This window comes from Tiliqua scincoides, chromosome 8 (assembly GCF_035046505.1).
Source record: "Tiliqua scincoides isolate rTilSci1 chromosome 8, rTilSci1.hap2, whole genome shotgun sequence".
NCBI classification, from domain to species: Eukaryota; Metazoa; Chordata; class Lepidosauria; order Squamata; family Scincidae; genus Tiliqua; species Tiliqua scincoides.
Window position 1 is genome coordinate 12,411,649 of NC_089828.1, and position 17,924 is coordinate 12,429,572.

The window sequence follows — 17,924 nt, forward strand, 5'->3', positions numbered from 1 at the left end:
TTCAGCAACAGCCTTACTGTAACTATCATTCCTCTCTTGAGTCTAGCAATGCCTTAAGAGTACTGTCCCAACAAAGATTTGAATGTCTGTGGGTCCCCGTATGTAGCTGCCTTGTACAAAGTCAGACATTTGGGCTATCTACACTGTGGATATCTGTACTGACTGGCACAGCTCTCCAGAGTTTCAAACAGACTCTTTCCCATATCTACCAGTAGATGGTAGGAATTGAACCTTGAACCTCTTGCGCACAAAGCAGATGCTCTGTCACTGACCTGTGGCCCTTCTTTGATTAAACTGTTATGCTGCCACTCTGCAGCTCCCTGAAGGCACAAGTAGCCTAGTGCAGTGGTTCTCACACATTTTGCACTGGGACCCACTGGGACAGAATGATAATCTGTCAGGACCCACCGGAAGTGATGTCATGACCAGAAGTGACATCATCAAGCAGGAAGATTTTTAATAATCCTAGGCTGCAGTCCTACCCACACTTTCCCAGGAGTAAGTCCCATTTACTATAATTATTGAAAGTTTACACATAGCAGCTTGTTAAAAGTACAGGTCTATAACATTTCCCCAAATGCACTCATATGCATGGTAGCACCAAGTCTAATATATTAAAAATTAAGATATTGAAATGAATGGGGACCCACCTGAAATTGACTCACGACCCACCTAGTGGGTCCGGACCCACAGTTTGAGAAACAGTGGCCTAGTGTGTATATTCACTCTCTCTTCTATAATAATTATCTTCTTGGATTCCAGTAAAAGTATTAATTTGACTTTGTTTTCCCCGGTCTTTGCTTTATAATGGGCAGCCCATTCCTAATCTGCAGTGGAATAGGCAGACCAAGTGGCCTGCACCATATCTGGCACAGGTTAAGAGGAGGATACCACACTATTTGGAGTAAGGGGATATATTTCCCCTTACCCCATGTTGCGCGGCAGCTGTACCTATGGGGCTATTTGGATCTGCACCAGCAAACAAAAATCAAACAAACAAAAAGTATTACTTCTAGATGTATAAATCTAGAAGTAATCTAGAAAAAAATTCATCTTCCCCCCCCCCTACATTACTGGCTTGTTTGTGCTTTCTACCATCAGACCAAGCTGCCATACTTTACCTGAAGTTTCATTTCAGTGCCAGAAACCTGGAGATACTCATGCTCTCCCTACAAATGTTTCACATGTGTCTTCCCCCAGCTCTGGAAAATAAATCATTTTGGTGAACGGCATAGCAATATATTCTTGTGGTCTTTCAGCTCAGATATTTATAAGGCTTTGAATATGAAATAATTAAAAAGTAGTTTAAGTAAGATGCCAAATGGAAATTTAATCTGGAGTGAGAAATAATTTAACCATGGCTTGCAGCCACATCCTCTTCCTTCCTCTGCTTGTGAGTGACCAACCTTCTTGTAAAACATTCCAATTGCCTTTTTTTTTTTTAATATATTCAGTTGAAATACACAATAAAAGTTTATATATAATTGAAAGGAGAGCCCAGCTGTGAACTGTTAGCAGGAAGAATATTCACCTGCTGTAAAATGGGATTACAAACTCAAGCTCCAGGTGGCCAGGTTTGGGGGGGGGGGGGCTGCCAGTCCAAGTGAACTAGAAACAGATGCATGGTCCAAAGCAAGCAGCAGTCAGGTTCCAAGGCAGCAATCAGAACCCAGAAGGGCCAGAAGCATGTGCAAAGTCAAAACCAAGCAATGGCCAGCTGATTCCAGTTCACTGGGATTGCAGGCTGGGTGATACCTCAAAGTATAGAGTGCAGTCTGTCAGGCTTGCAGGGGCAACTAGGTGTTGGTAGTACAAGAGTGAAGATGCTTGATCTGTATCTCTGCTAGCCTGTCTGAATGTGAAATCCGACTCTCCTCCTCAATCCTACACTGATTATTATTATTTTTTAAATATGGGTCAATGAAGTAGCAGATTCTTGGGATTTCAATAGTGCATGCAACTGAGTATTTGAAAACAGACTTTTAAAGACATGTTTTGTTACAAATGTTGTAAACTAGATCCAGACCTTTAATTCATTGCTGTTTGCTTTTGAAAATGTTTGGTCTCGTTGATGATACATATTTGCACCAAATGACAATCTAGTCCAGGGGTGCTCAAACTTTCAACTTTAGGGATGCTGGACCTTTAACAAGTGTATAGAAGAGAGAATTTCAGCAGGTGTAGCTTGTCATCTGTGGGATGACAAGTTGCACCTGCTGCAATTCTCTCTTCTATGCACTTGTTAAAGGTCCAGCATCCCTAAACTTGGAAGTTTGAGCACCCCTGATCTAGTCTAATGAACTTGTGGCTGAAGCAGCTCTAGAATGATGCAAAATAAAATCAGATTTATATTTTGAACAGAAATATTGAGAAGGGAGTTAGGGAGCAGAAAGAATTTGTGGTAGTGGAGTTTCATTTTATTGAAATATATTTACAATATTGCAAAATAACAAAGTTAAATGTCATGTTCAAAAATATTACACCACTGACAATACGTTGTCAAGCATTCTAAGTAGCATTCCACAACGTAATGAAAAGTTGCTAATAGGGCAGTGAGATTCTGGTTTGCTTTGTCAGTTCTCATAAAATTTATATAAGGTCAGCTTGTTCCCGAACATAGTTTTGCCAAGCCCTATACAACCATTTCTCTGTTGACAGCAAGAATGACCCAACTTGGGTCATTCTTAGTTGAATTTTTGAGGGGAGCAAAGGAAAAGTTTTCTAAAACTGGCTCCCAAAATGTATTTTTTTTCCCTACCAGTGCTATGCATTTCACAGTCCTGGCTAAATAGCTAGCTCATCTATCCTCAGGCAGCAGGTTAGTTGGGGGTGCCCTTCTCACCTCCATGGCTCCTCCTCCACCCACTCTCTGGATTGAAAGGGAAGAGAGGAACTAAGCAGAAGAGGAAGTGTGAAGAATAGAGTGATGGGCTAGAGCAGTGGTTCCCTAACTTTTTAGCACAAGGACCCACTTTTTTATTTAAATTTATTCCCCTATATTTACACATGCTTGCAAACTGCAAGAGCTTAGCTCCTTGCAGGGCAGTTAGCAGCTATCTTGTAAACTGCAGGAACTGAGCACTTTGCAGGGTAATTAGCAGCTGTCTGTTTTTGGAATATTCCCAGGGCTTGAGGCAATTAGTTATCTGATCATTCTTATGTGACCCGCTAGTGGGTCCCAACCCACAGTTTGGGAACCACTGGGCTAGAATGTCTTCCTTACCATCCCAGAAAGCTGGAGGGGCAGAGGCTAGCACAACAAGCAGTAAGGGAAGGCAATATTTGGTATGCCATCTCGGCCAGAGGCATCATTGGGGTTTGCGTCGTCCTGTGCAAGAGCTCATTGCATCCTCCCATGATGGACCTCCTCCCATACCAGGCCATACAGAATGAATTACAATACCAGACACACAGCCTAAATGCAGTGACAACATTAGGGGTGGCGTCCCTCCCCATTCACTTTATTTATTCATTTTAGTATAGAACAGTACAGGTCATCCAACCAATATTGTCACTGCATTTAGGCTGTGTGTCTGGTATTGTAATTCATTCTGTATGGCCTGGTATGGGAGGACACATCAAGGCGGAGGAGGTCTCCACAGGTCTCGTCCCACCCCCTCTTGGGCCAGTCCCTCCCCTGTCCTGCCTTCTCTCTGCCCCCTCTGCCCAAGAATGCCTCTCTCACACCTTCCCTTCACCCTCTCCACTTCCTCACACCGCCCAGCACTGACGTTCTCGCCGGAGGCAGCTGGGGCTCCAGCAGCAGTGTTGACAGGGTGGTGCAAGCCTCCCCACTAGCCCTGCTTACTCTCCGGTACCTTTCAGTACCAACACTGAGCTGCAGTGCCAGTGCTCACACCTGATAGGATTGAGCCCTCAGTTTTGCAATACTTGCTGGCAATTTTGCTACATTTTTATTTTTTTGTGTATTTGCATTGGCTTTTAATTCGTAATTACTGGTATTGGGGAGAATGAAAGGAATTTTCTAAATTTTGTAATATTTCACAATATTTTAACTATGTCTCCATAAAAGTCCATAAAAACTTGTCAAATTGTATCATACTCAAATATGGAAATTACTCAGTTCCTTGTCATTTGGGAATCTTTATACCAGTGATGTCACTGGTGATATAGTGGTAGCTAACAGTGTATTACATTTCTTCCAAATCACAATCGTGCCCTGGCTATTTCATTTATTTTTGTTCTGGTCCCAGTCTGACTTCCCCAGCTGGATTTATATTGCTAACAGAATATCCATGTTACATTTTTCAATATTTCAACCATTGTTATTACCCAGAGCCATCATTTTACACACAGCATTTAGCAAAGCTGCATGGTTATATATCGGATTGTTAGGGATAGCCATACCTGTTTTCATGGAAAGCACATTATCCCACACTGCATTCTTGTTTCATGACTGTGTAGTTCATTCTTCAGATTTAATAGATTCAGACAAATTTATTCATACAAGAATTACAAGAGGTGGAGTTTTAAGAAAGAAGCAATTTATCTGTATGCTTATTTTTATCATGGCAATTTGGCCTAAACAAGACAGTTTTTCTTTAGCCAGTTAACTTTCCAGCTCTTGATGAGCAGGTGTCCCCCTGTATCCATGGAGGTTCTGTTCCAGCCCCTTCCCCATGGATAAGGAAACTGCAGATATGGGGGAACCCTATGTAAATAGCAGCCCCCATGCTCTCCTCCCTTTTTTGCCAGCACAAAAATAAGTGAAATAGCCAGTTCCTGCTTCCTGTTAATGTTTGATTAGTCTTCATCTAGCATGCAGGCTGGTTGCCTGCATGTCGCATTCTTCAGTTAAGCAAGAATGTTCCTTTGTTAAGTGCAAAACATCTGTGCTTCAAGCACTAAAAAACAAAAACGAAGATACTGTAATGGAAATGGGAGGGTATGCAGGGGGTGGATAACTAAATCTGAGGATACCAGATCCACAGATAAGGGGGGATACCTGTATTTTATTTTTCCTACAGGCAAAGAGTCCAAGTTATCTTCTACTAGACCTGGGCTGTAATCCAGTGCATACTTTTTTGGAATAAGTCCCATTGAACATAGTGGGTTTTACTTCTGAATAGCCATGCATAGGATTGGGCTATTGGTATGTTTCGATAATAAAACCACCCTTTTCAAGTCCAACACTGGAGATAGCATTCAGCAGAGGAGGCCTCCGCTGGTCCCATCCTTCCCGGGCCTGTCCCTTCCCCTTTCCGCCCTCTCTCTGCCCTTACCCCACTCAGAAGCACTGCCCCTGCCTTCCCATCACTCTACCCATTCCCCACAAAGCTTACCTGAGCTCTGGCACAGTCAGGGCTCCTGCCAGTATCACTTGCTCTCCGGGTGACACAGACATGCCTTTGTGTTTGCAACACCCAGCACCAGTGCTGGGGCCCATTTGGATCTGGCTGTTATGCTATTTATTTGGATTTTTTTTAAAAACGTAAGAACATAAGAACAGCCCCACTGGATCAGGCCATAGGCCCATCTAGTCCAGCTTCCTGTATCTCACAGTGGCCCACCAAATGCCCCAGGGAGCACACCAGATAACAAGAGACCTGCATCCTGGTGCCCTCCCTTGCATCTGACATAACCCATTTCTAAAATCAGGAAGTTGCACATACACATCATGGCTTGTAACCCGTAATGGTTTTTTCCTCCAGAAACTTGTCCAATCCCCTTTTAAAGGCGTCCAGGCCAGACGCCATCACCACATCCTGTGGCAAGGAGTTCCACAGACCAACCACACGCTGAGTAAAGAAATATTTTCTTTTGTCTGTTCTAACTCTCCCAACACTCAATTTTAGTGGATGTCCCCTGGTTCTGGTGTTATGTGAGAGTGTAAAGAGCATCTCTCTATCCACTCTGTCCATCCCCTGCATAATTTTATATGTCTCAATCATGTCCCCCCTCAGGTGCCTCTTTTCTAGGCTGAAGAGGCCCAAACGCTGTAGCCTTTCCTCATAAGGAAGGTGCCCCAGCCCAGTAATCAACTTAGTTGCTCTCTTTTGCACCTTTTCCATTTCCACTATGTCTTTTTTGAGATGTGGCAACCAGAACTGGACACAATACTCCAGGTGTGGCCTTACCATAGATTTGTATAATGGCATTATAATATTAGCCGTTTTGTTCTCAGTACCTTTTCTAATGATCCCAAGCATAGAATTGGCCTTCTTCACTGCTGCCGCACATTGGGTCGACACTTTCATCGACCTGTCCACCACCACCCCAAGATCTCTCTCCTGATCTGTCACAGACAGCTCAGAACCCATTAGCCTTTATGTGAAGTTTTGATTTTTTGCCCCAATGTGCATGACCTTACACTTACTGACATTAAATTTTTACATTTGAAATTGCTGTCTGCTAAGACTTTCTGGATGGGTTGGACTGTAAAGTGATGTAACTGGATCTCTTCATTAGTAACCATGCCAAAAGTAACCAGATAAACCTTAGGCCACTGCAGTTTTACATATCAAAAGCCTGGGGTCCTATGCCTGGGAAATCCACCTCTCTTCTGCAAAGAAGGCAGCAAACTGTTTTGCATGACAGTTACTTAGAAGACTCCCCTGAAACTAATTAATCACGCTCTTAGTTTTCTTTTCCCTTTTGGTTCCTGTATCTCCAGAATAACCAGAGAATCTAGTTTATCTTCCTGGTCTTCTCTCTTTCAGCCCCATTGACAGGGTTTCACTTAGCATCCTCACTTGCTGTTCTAATTTCCATTGGAATCAGACTGTTAATCTTCCTTCCTTTTGTGTCCTCACCCTTCCTTGGCAAAGAAATAATGTGATATTTTCTCTACCAAGTGTGGTGAAGGCAGTACTATTTTACAAAAACAGAAGTTAGCATTTCCACATGTATAACATCCAGTTGGTTTCATTGTCCCAAACAGGAAACCAACCCTCTCTTTTGCTTTACATTGTAAAGTGCTCAAGAGCACAACATGAAATCTAAGTATGAAGCTACACATTATGTTGGCAAATGTGTGTTCCCAAAGCTGCATTTGCTGAGATGATGTGAAGATGTGGAGGGTGGGGAGGGAACTTGCAAACAATGGAGGGATGGAGGATTGCTTAATGAATGTGCAAGGAGGAGATTGTTCCATGCTCTGAGGAAACAATATCATCTTCACCTCTGACAGAAATAAAATAAACACATCAACTGTGTTTGCTTACTGTAGGCAGTCATTGAGCTGTCTTTTCTCTCTGCTGACAGAAGATATTGGTGGGCAAATTCTGTTTGAAACTGCAGCACTGACTTTCCCAAACTTTACCCAAAATGAAACCACCAAATCCCCTCTCATCCCATCTTCACCCCAGTTGCGTAGCTAGGCTGGGGTCACAGGGATCCTGTGATCCCAAGTGGCACTCTGGGGGGGGGGGAGGCAATGCCACCTCTGCCATCACAAGGCCACCTGCTTTGTCTGCTTTTTTTTTCAAAGCAGGCGAAGCTGTTGGCTTCTCAGAGCAGCACACAGCCCCTCGGGATGAGTGGTTGGCTATTTAGTCCGCTTTGGGAGAAAGTCGGTGAAGCGGATAGCCAGGCCGCTCAGAACGGCACACAACTGTAAGAGCCACAGCCACTTGAGGCCACTATGCACCACCCTGAGAGGCTAACCACTTCGTCTACTTTAGAAAAAAAGTGGATGGCCTCATCCCTCCCCATTGCAGCCACTCGCTCCATTGGAATGGCTGCAAGAGTGTGGGAACCGGAAGTAATTGCGGTGATGTCATCATGTAACCGCAGTGACTTCCAGGTGGGTGCAGGCATGACCTAGGGAGGCAGGGTCCTAAATGACACCATTGCTTCACCCTATTCTGTAAGGAATATTGTGCCTACTTCAAAAGGAGCCATGATATCCAAACAGGATGTTTGGCCCATGTGTTGGGATGCTGTATTCAGGTCACTTTTCCTGAATACAGCATCAACTCCAAGTCAACCAATCTTGATATTTTATAAAAGGAAAAGTCTTAGTTACTTCGTTTAGCCACATCTTCCATCTTTCTTGGATCATGGAAAGAAAGAATGTGGGTATAAGATGACCAAAGCTGGGCCTCTGTCCAAGACACCCCTGTTCCTGTGGCCAGAAGATTAGCAACTCAGCTTGTCAAATGCTAGAGCCAGCTGCATAGTTAAACCTATACTAGGAATGCATGAGCTGTAAAATTGTAAATATGTCATTAAATACATGGTTAATGTAAAGTTAATGATTGTTAAAGTTTTTATAGAATTCATTGGATATTTGAGTTTGTTGAAGAGTATTTTTTTTAAAAATTTTCAGATACGGAGCAGAGATTTGGGTCTAGTAATGGGAACAGAATTGCTCTATTTTCTTCTTTTTATGAACCCTAACCCTAACCCTAACCAAGACATTCCAACGGTACTGTGCATAGCCTTATTGATCGAGCTCTGCCTTCCTATACTGAAAATGATTGTTCATTTACTTCATGGTTTCTATTTTTATGCCAGATGCACTATTATTTTATACTCCTTTGGGGTCACACTAAGATCACAATGAAAAGCAATCTCAGGAGCCCAAAGAAACATAAGACCTTTTGATTGCTAGGAACCAGGGTGGGAGGTAGGGCTGGGTTGGCAGAGCTCTGCTCTGCCAGATCAATGCCAGCAAAATAGAAGCCCCATTGCGGGGCTTAGGGCTTCCCCCAAGGAGACCTCTGGTGGCTACCACAGTGCCACAGGATGTAGCGATACCCACTTTGGCATCATTGCACCTGGTAGCACCGCCATCTTTAGGATTGGGCTGTAAGCCCCTTGAGTCTTGAGGTTATTCATTAGGGCTGCCTCATTATGAGACATGGATCAAGATAATTAGAAATAAATAAACAAACAAATAAATAAATAAACTGGAATATTATTACTTGAAAATAAATAAATGAATAAATTATTTCTTTATAGATCTCCTTTTTTAAGTCTCATAAAGCTAGGTGAGTCCCGATGAGTGCCATTTTAAAAAGTGGGTCCTGGTGCCAAAACGTTTGGGAACCACTCTAGCACATGAGAGTAAACTGTTGCCTTAGCTATTGGCATCCAGTGGATCCAGTGCTGGTGTTTTAACATGGGGCTCCCAAAACAAACTTCTCTATTTTGTGATAAATTATCCCAACTAAGGGGGAAAATGTGAAAAAAGAGATACTGGCAAATAGTTTCCTCATTTAAGCAAAAACCTGCTCTTGTAAGCATAGCCGAGAAGGGGGATATCACTCGCAAGCACACTTATACGAAGCTGCACTTGCTGGAAATGTTTATACAGTACTTCGTTGCTGAATGTCATACAAAATATGCTGATAAAATCAGTAGATATTCAGCATATATAGTTTGTAAAGGGGATTGAGAGTGGATCTGTAGGAGTGGAGCAGGAATAGTGTCCAGTAAAACAACTTTTTCATAAATACCTGGCATTTTGCAGTGTTCAATATTCTAAGTCGTTGGAATTCAGAATAATTTGTATGAGTACAGAAGACACCTTCTTCCTGGCACAGATACTCAAGCATATATCATGTACTTGTACAAACTGGTTTACAAGCCTGGCAGTATGGCCTGTCCATTTCCTAGCAGCACACTCTTGGTAGGTCAGGGGGCTGGTATGCCTTACACAAAAATAGGTAGAAGAATGATATTTTCCCATCTAGTGGCACCTCAAAGAATAAAATAAAATCAGTACATCAGTACCTCTAATAGTTGTGACAAATGTCACAGTTCTATCCCTGGATCTCTTTCAGTATCTTCCAGCACCCAAACAGTGAACAAAAGCGATGAAACTCTCTAAGAAAGTCTTATTTTCTATCAGGATAGAATCCTCCATATTTGGTGTGAAAACCACAGTCCTTTCTGGGCCTGTATAAGGGTAGGACAGAGGCAGATCCAGTGTTTGTGTTGGGGAGGGGGTGATGAGCACTACCTTAACTCCAGAGCCCAGGTCAACCAGACGGGTAGACCTGAGCTTTCAGTTGAACTCTGTCTTCTGTAACCAGAATTTGTTAGGCGGGTAAACCTGGGCTCCTGCCTGGATTTGGAGTCCAGATCTACCTGCGAGGTAGACTTGGGCTATTCTTGTTACCATACCTCCTTGTCTCCATTTAGTCAGTCCATTGTGAGATGCTTCCAGATCCCATAGGTCACTAACCTTCTCAATTGCTTTATAGAAATGAATTCCTGCAACAGACTGAAAATGCGAAACATGGTTCCATTTGGTTTCTCTTCCCTTCCCTGTTAAAAACTGTGGACTGAGATGGGCCCATAGCTCAGTGGTAGTGCATCCATGCTTGGCATGCAGAAGGGCCTGATGTCCATCCCTGCCATCTCCAGGGTGGGCTTGACCTATGTCTGAAACCCTGGAGAACCATTGTCTGTCATTGTCAATGACACTGAGCTAGATGGTCTGGCCTCGTGTCAGTCTGGCTCCTATGTTGCTGCTACACTAACACAGCATTCAGAGAAAGAGCATATTTCTACAACATTTCATCCTTCATCAGGTTTATCTTTTCAACCTGGAACTTTACTTCATGTATATTTCACATTGGAGATTGCATCTAAATCTATTTTGAAACCTGAGGTGTTTCTAAGTCAGTGCAATCAAAATAAGTTTCTGAAAATCATGGTGGTCTCTGTGACCACCCCAACCCCCTTATTTTTAAGAGTGGGGAAAATTTTTGTTTCTGGCAATTTACAATGTCTGCCCCACCCTTCTAAAAGACTTTCATACTCACCACCACCACCATCCCAAACACCCCACATTTCTAGAAACACCCTCAAGGCATTCTTTTTATTTGAATTGATTTTCTATAGTTGTTTATCTTTTTTCAATCTGGTCATGGAAAGCACATCTGGTTCCTATTTTAATCAGTATTCCTCTGGGAGCAACATTATATTAGAGAGAGCTAGCAATGCTAAAACAATAATCCATAATGATGCAACTTCTGGTAATTTAAAACGGTTTTATCCCCTCTTTTTAGAAGCGTGCTAATGGTGTGGGCCATCCGACTTCTTTGTAGATAAAACTCACAAAGGGTCTTGATAAGAAATATGTGGATACAGCCACATAAGTGAACGATTAGGGCAATCAGCTTTTTCTGCTTCTAATATAAGTCCTATGGCTGAAGCTCACTGTCATTTCACAGCATTTGCTCTAGCACAGTCCCATTGGGCTTGGAACTACTCTTAAGTAAGCCCCCATGAACTACTCCTGAGTAAACTGTTTAAGAATGCTTGTGGAATTAGGTGTTTATACTGGCATGAGTCAATTGATTTTGATGGGACTATTTCAGTTTGAGGGGGGTCACTTTTGGCTCCCTTTTAGTTGCAGTATTTTGTCTACTAACAGACCACGAATAGCAAGGGAGCATCAGATAATCTTCTTTGCCTATATTCTTTATCTAGCAGAGACTCCTGTAGCCTGATGAGCTGTATAACTAAGGGCACAATCCTAACCAGCTTTCCAGCACTGACAGTGCTGTGCCAGTGTGGCGTGCACTGCATCCTGCAGTGCAGAAGCAGCCAAGGAGGCCTCCTCAAGGTAAGGGCATGATTGTTACCTTACCTTGGGTCTGCATAGTGGCTAAGTCTGCTGGAAAGGTGGTTAGGATTGCATGCTAAGGCTGCAATCCAGTCCACACTTTCCTAAGAGTAAGCCCCATTGAACACAATAGGACTTACTTCTGAGTAGACATGGATAGGATTGTGCCCTAAGTGTCAAAAGTGATTCGCATATAAGTGTCAAAAGTGATCCATTGACTAAATTCAATTTCAAATAATGAAAATTTATAAAAGTGATTTTTATTATGGGGCCACCTGAAGGTAAATTTGAAGGGAATTCATCACTGAATTTGCAGGCATGATGAGAATAAAGTGGTATAGACCAGAGGTTCCCAAACAGGAGGGTTGCGACCCACCAGCCAGGGAAACCCTGTCTCTGGCCCCTTAAGAAGTGGGAAAAGGCAAAGGCAGCAATGCAATCGCCAGGATTGCACTGCTGCCAGGGTTGAAAGTGTTTTTAAAAAAATTTATCAGGGGCAGCGCCAGCCTCCCAGGGGGTGCGAGGAGTACTGGTACTGGGGAAATACAGACGACTATGAGTAAAGACATTCATAGGGCCAAAGTAGACATAGCAATTGTAGACCCAATTTCTTCAACCACGCTTGCCCTCCTTGCACATAAAATAAGATCAATTTTTTAAAGTGGAAGGATCACATGGTTGTTGGGAACTGAATCCTCCCCGCACCTGTAATTACTTCCTTATGGCCTTTTTTCCCCAAGCTCTTTTCTCCCAGCCATGCTCACTTTCAGTATTGGAATTTGACTGCAGAGAGAAGAACCTGGGACAGGGATAGATCACAATGAGATAAACTACAGGTGAAAGGAAGGTTTCTCATCTCCCATTCAGGTGTCCCTTTGCCTTGAAAAATTAGGCCTACTTTGTAGATGATTGGGAGAGACCCAGGTTCAAGCAAACACCCCCCCCCCCACATCACACCTAATTTAGTCCTGTTCACATCTCTTCGTCTAATTGAAAGTACAGACCCTTCTGTCACTTTCAGTCATGATGGAATTGTCAGGCTGTGTTTCCCTGGTTTCTGCGTCAACATCCCCACAGTTCAACAGAGCCTCCAGATTAGGTCCCAACAATGTTCCAACATACTCCAAAGCCCCTGTGTTTCTGAAGAGTCAATTTAGAGATCTGAAGGAATTTATTGGAAGAGATTTATTGAGACAGCTCAGATTACAGAGCACTGTACTTAATCCTTTGATTCATCCCAAAGAGGTCTGTGGCCCTTGAGACCTTTCGGTTTACAACATGCCTGTTTCTTCTTTGACTGGTCAGCAAAGCCTATCACCAAAGCAGTAAATGATCTTTCTAAAGTGATAGGCTACAGTAAGTATCAATTCTGTGCTGATCTTTACAGATGCTGAAAAATGATTCTGTACTTTGCAGACAATGTATAAGACAAATCAAAGACCACAAGCATTAACTCTTCAAATCTACCTCTCAGGCTTGTTTCTAGAAGAAGGAAACTACACAGTATTCGTACAAAAGTCACTTTTCTAAATTCAGAATAGGAATTGTTTTAAAGCATTTTTTTAAAAGCAGAAAGTGTATTTCTTGTATGTAGACTTAGGGCCCAATCCTGCCCTTGAGCCAGCCCAGGAGGGTCGTCATGTTTGCGCCCCCTCAGGAGGAAGCCAGGCCGGCGCTCCAAGAAGCGCCAGCCTGCAAAGGCTAATGGAAGCCTCCATACCAGCTTCCTTGCAGCACCTTGCGTCTGCTTGGATGTGCCTACGCAAGGACAAAAGGTAGATGGGGGAGGAGGTGGGAAGGAGGCAGGAGGGAGGTGTTCCTGGGCGGGGGGAGGGTGGGCGAGCAGGAAGAGGGAGGCGGGCCGGGATCTGGCCGTTATGCTGGATCCCAACCCCCATACCCGGGGAGAATGGAGCAGCTCCAAGCCACTCCACTCTCCTCGGATTTGCGCCACCTCAAGAGGTGGAGACCCATAGGCGCCAGTGGCCATTACCCAGAAGTAAGGGGAAATGTTTCCCCTTGCCTCTGGCTGAGCCACTTGTGGCCACAATCCTGCAGTGGATACAGCACAAGCCTCTTGGTTTGCCTGCTCCAGTGCAGGATAGAATTGCACCCTTAATTCAAAAGTCATTGCTGTTTAATATATAGCACTATAGAGATTGAAATAAGAAACAGATTTGTAGTTTTTTAGAATTCCTCGGTTGTCTTTGGGGGCAAGACAGTCATGACAACATCTCTCCAGGTCATTGTAAAGAAGAAATTTGAGTAATGAATATAAGAAAATGTAGTGCCAGAGACCCAAATGTAAGCTTAAAGCAATTCAAATGGATGCAGAAAATAATTTTTCAGTGCCATTCAATAAGTACCAGTACTCACTTCCAGTTCATCCCATGAAAAGAATGGTTTACTTCCACTTACACAACAGAAGAAAACTAATAGGCAGTTATTTGAGGTGTCTCTTTTGTCATGTGATGAATTAATCCATCCCTTTGTGTGTATGGTCTGTCCTCTCCAATTACGTGAACAAGAAAGCTGCTTGTACACATGAGAGAATTTGTAGTTGCATTAAAACTCCTGCAATAGAAAAAGATCACTATATCAGGGCAAATATCTCTCTGAATGATGTTGTGGCATTACAAACAGAAGTTAAGTCTGTGTCAGTTATATGAACTCTGTAAAGAGCCTTCAGGATCTGTTTTGATGTTTTAACGCGCATTTTCTTGAAAGGTGCCATTAGCAAGTTTAGAAAATATATCCTTGTCCGCTGTTAATTTAAATAATTGTAGTATCGCAGGAAAGTGTTTGTGTTGATTTTCTAAGTAATAACTTCCCCTGACTAGAAAGGATCTCACTGCCACCAATGTCCTCCCGCTCCCACCCCCAAACACCCCTGCCCAGCCTGCTCCCTGCCCTGATCCTCCCACAATCCTCTTCCCAATTGACCTACCTGCTCCAATGGGGTGTTTGGGAGCTGCTGTTGTGAGCATGGGGCCTTTGGCCATTTGAACCAGCGTCCCCAAAGCACACAATGGCAGTGTTGCTTTTGTGCCACCGGTCCAGGGCTTATGATGGTGAATCATGAGATCTGCCACTGTAAGCCCTGGATAGGATTGGGTTGTTTTGTTACACGAGGGAGTATTCAAACAGTTTGGTCTCTGATATTTATCTTGAAGTGGTAAAGCCCAGCCAGCAACTGCTTCAGATTGCGCCTGCTTGAGCGCCTCCCTGACAGGAGGGGAAAATGCAGAGTCACATAACTCATCTGGGAGAATGCACGATGTTCCCCTGTCTGAGGATCAGCTAAGACAAGTGGGATCTATCTACATTCCTTTACAAAAGGTTGAGAGGCAGATGGAAAAAGTGCTGTAAGGGTCCGAGACCTTGACTTTTTCAAGTAGGAGAGACATACAGATGCTTGATATCCCACTTCATGTTTTCCTGGGCTGAGCCCTGGCATTAAAAAAAGACCCTGTGACTCTGCTGAATCCTGGCTCAAATGAAGCCCTGTTTATAATATATTACAATATAATAGTTATTGCATTTGGGCATTATTGAAGATCATATGTATCACATCTAAGCCGATGACTAGAAACAAATGTAAAATGCAGTGTTACGTTACTCCCTATTATGGAACGAAGGCTTAGTCATTTATCTTGAAGAAATAGAAGCCCTGTGGAATCCGAGATGTATTTTTCATCAGCCAAGACTATTGCTCAGCTGTTTGGAGCTCAAGCACATACCTTCTCCAAACACTACTGCTTGGATCATACCATCAGATGAGATGCCGTTTCTGGCCAAACTGTGCTACAAAACCTCACAGAGATCACTGGTTTCATGATTCTTTGTGCTCCTCAAATCTGGAAGGCTTTTGCTGAAGAAAAAAAATTGTTGGCTCCCAAAAAAGCTATTTTGTTGGGGAGGGCAGCCAATTTGGAGGGTTTTTTTCCCTGAATTAAAAAAATCAAGAAAATCCATGGGTCGGTGTGGGTTGGTGGGGGAGTGAAATACTGGAGGATCTTTGGCACAATCTTGTCCTCTCTAGCACTTTATCATGGGAAGCATTTGAAAACCAGAGTGAGGAGGGGTCTGGCCAAGAGCTGTGTATGTGCCAAAAGGATGCCATCGCTACAGCTGTTTTTGTGCTAAGTAGAATCCATTAGATGAAGAACATCTATTCAGAGCCACTGCAGTAATATGTATAATTGTTTCACTTAAGGTTAAAATAATGTTTTAGGAATAAGTAAAACAGCTAGTATTTCAAGAATTAATAAGATGTAAGGAGTTGTGTTTTTTTAGTATTATTTGCTACAGTTAATTATATCTTGAAATGAGTGGGACTTAAAAGTGCTTCACTTTATTTAGGTCATACCTTTTACACACAGATTCTGTATTATATAAAAGAACAGTTTATATAGGCCCTCTTGATCTACTGTGTGAAAACACATGAGTTTTTCTACCAATGCCTGGTACACTGTACAAAAAGCACACTTGCTGAAATCAATAAGGAATTTATAGCTTTTAATATGTGAAAATGTTGCAGAGGTCAAGAATCTTTTTAAGATTTATGACTGCGTTTTTAGATCAGGCACATTTTTGAATGAAGAAAAAAGATTGCTGCATGAGTGTGTATGTTGAGGTTCATGAAATCCATTATTCATATTTTCCATGTAAACTTGGATTCTATAACACAATTAAATTCTTGAAATATGTCAGCTGCAAGTATCACAACACCGCAGTAACACTGCTGGTTTGTTAATTGAAACAATCAGTGGCATAACTAAGAGGGTACAGGGGTTAGCAACTGCACCGGGCAACAAACTTTAGGGAGGCAACAGCCTGAGCTTGACACTAGTGGCCATAATTGTGAAAATCTTGGTATTTTTGAATAATATCATCATGTTATATATCATTGGATGTGGAATTTAATGCAGAATACAGTGAAAAAAACTGTGTCAGAATATCCCTATTCTATCAAAAGTTATAGCCAAATAATCAGAAAATTAAACACAACTTCTTTAAGTAACAAAAACGGAATTTGCTTAACTCAAAACTAACCAGTGAGACTGATTGTTCCAAGATCCAATTAGATGTTTTTTATGATAAGCAGGGAACCAATAAGGTGTTAATATGGGGGGAACCTTGGAGGAGACAGCAGAGTAAGTGGGTGGTGAGCTGCTGGGGAGAGGAGGTGGTTTTTCCCTCATTTTCACTTTTTTAAAAGCCCAGGCATGATGTCACTTCCAGGGCATCATTTTGATGTCAGCACTAGGCTACACAATCATTAGCTGCATCTCAGGAAATGATAATTTTTCCTAGTAACTAGAATTTCTTTCCCTCTTGTTTTAGTGGATAATATTGCACCATGTCAAGCCACTGCTTAAGATAAAAACCTGTTTCTACATCTCTTTTTGGAAATCAGCCATTGTCTTATATATTATGGAAAATATATCAAACCAGACCTTTTTAAAGCATTTCTGCCCACCGTTGCATATATGCAACAGGGATCAAATGTGTACACCTGTGGGCCAGGCATAAATGGGATAAATTGGGATGAGCAGAGGGGATCATAAGCTCATTAGTGTCTCCCCCATTCGGTAACAGAGGACGTATAGTACGTGCAGGTATTGATTCCTTGTGCGTATGAATGCAATTCTTGTGCTGTCGAGTGGTGCCAACTGTGCAGCCGTTTTTCATGGTGATTTTTTATGGTTTTTTATGGTGATTTTGATTTCCGGTCTTGGGTACATCAAAGTACAACACAGACCTGAAGTAAAAGTGTACAGTCCCAGCTGAGCTGTCTAGGTAGACTCCAACCATTAATTTAAACAAGTTGCCAGTTAAAAATTTGAAATTAGCAGTAAAGGTTATTTTTGTCAAGTGTTAGAAATCTGAAAGGTCTTTTCCAGTGTCAAAATGGATGAAGAAGGGTTTGAAGGAAGCCGAAATGGGCAAGCTGACTGGTTGGATAGTACAGTATCTGAAAAGGGAAGCTTAACTGTGTTTCTCAACATTTGTCCTACACTGTGCCACTTCACATGGTCCACCTATTTGAAGTACCACTGAAAGTAACTGGTGATGACATCATTGCCAGTTACTTCTGGGTTGGGATGCCAGATGCGATGTGACAAACACCAGTAAGAGGCTCAGAGTGGATGGGATGGCTTTCGAGTGCGAAAAAGCATGCTTTCGAAGCCTCCTGTTGCTGTTTGTTGTATCACATTCCTGGTCTTGCTGCTGACCAGCAGGTGTCCAAGGGTCCCATGAGTACTACCAGACACCATCTCAAGTACCACTAGTGGGACCCTTATCACTGGTTGAGAAACACTGGTATACGGCAATGTTCCTTCATACCACTATATGAATTTTGAGTCACCATTATTAT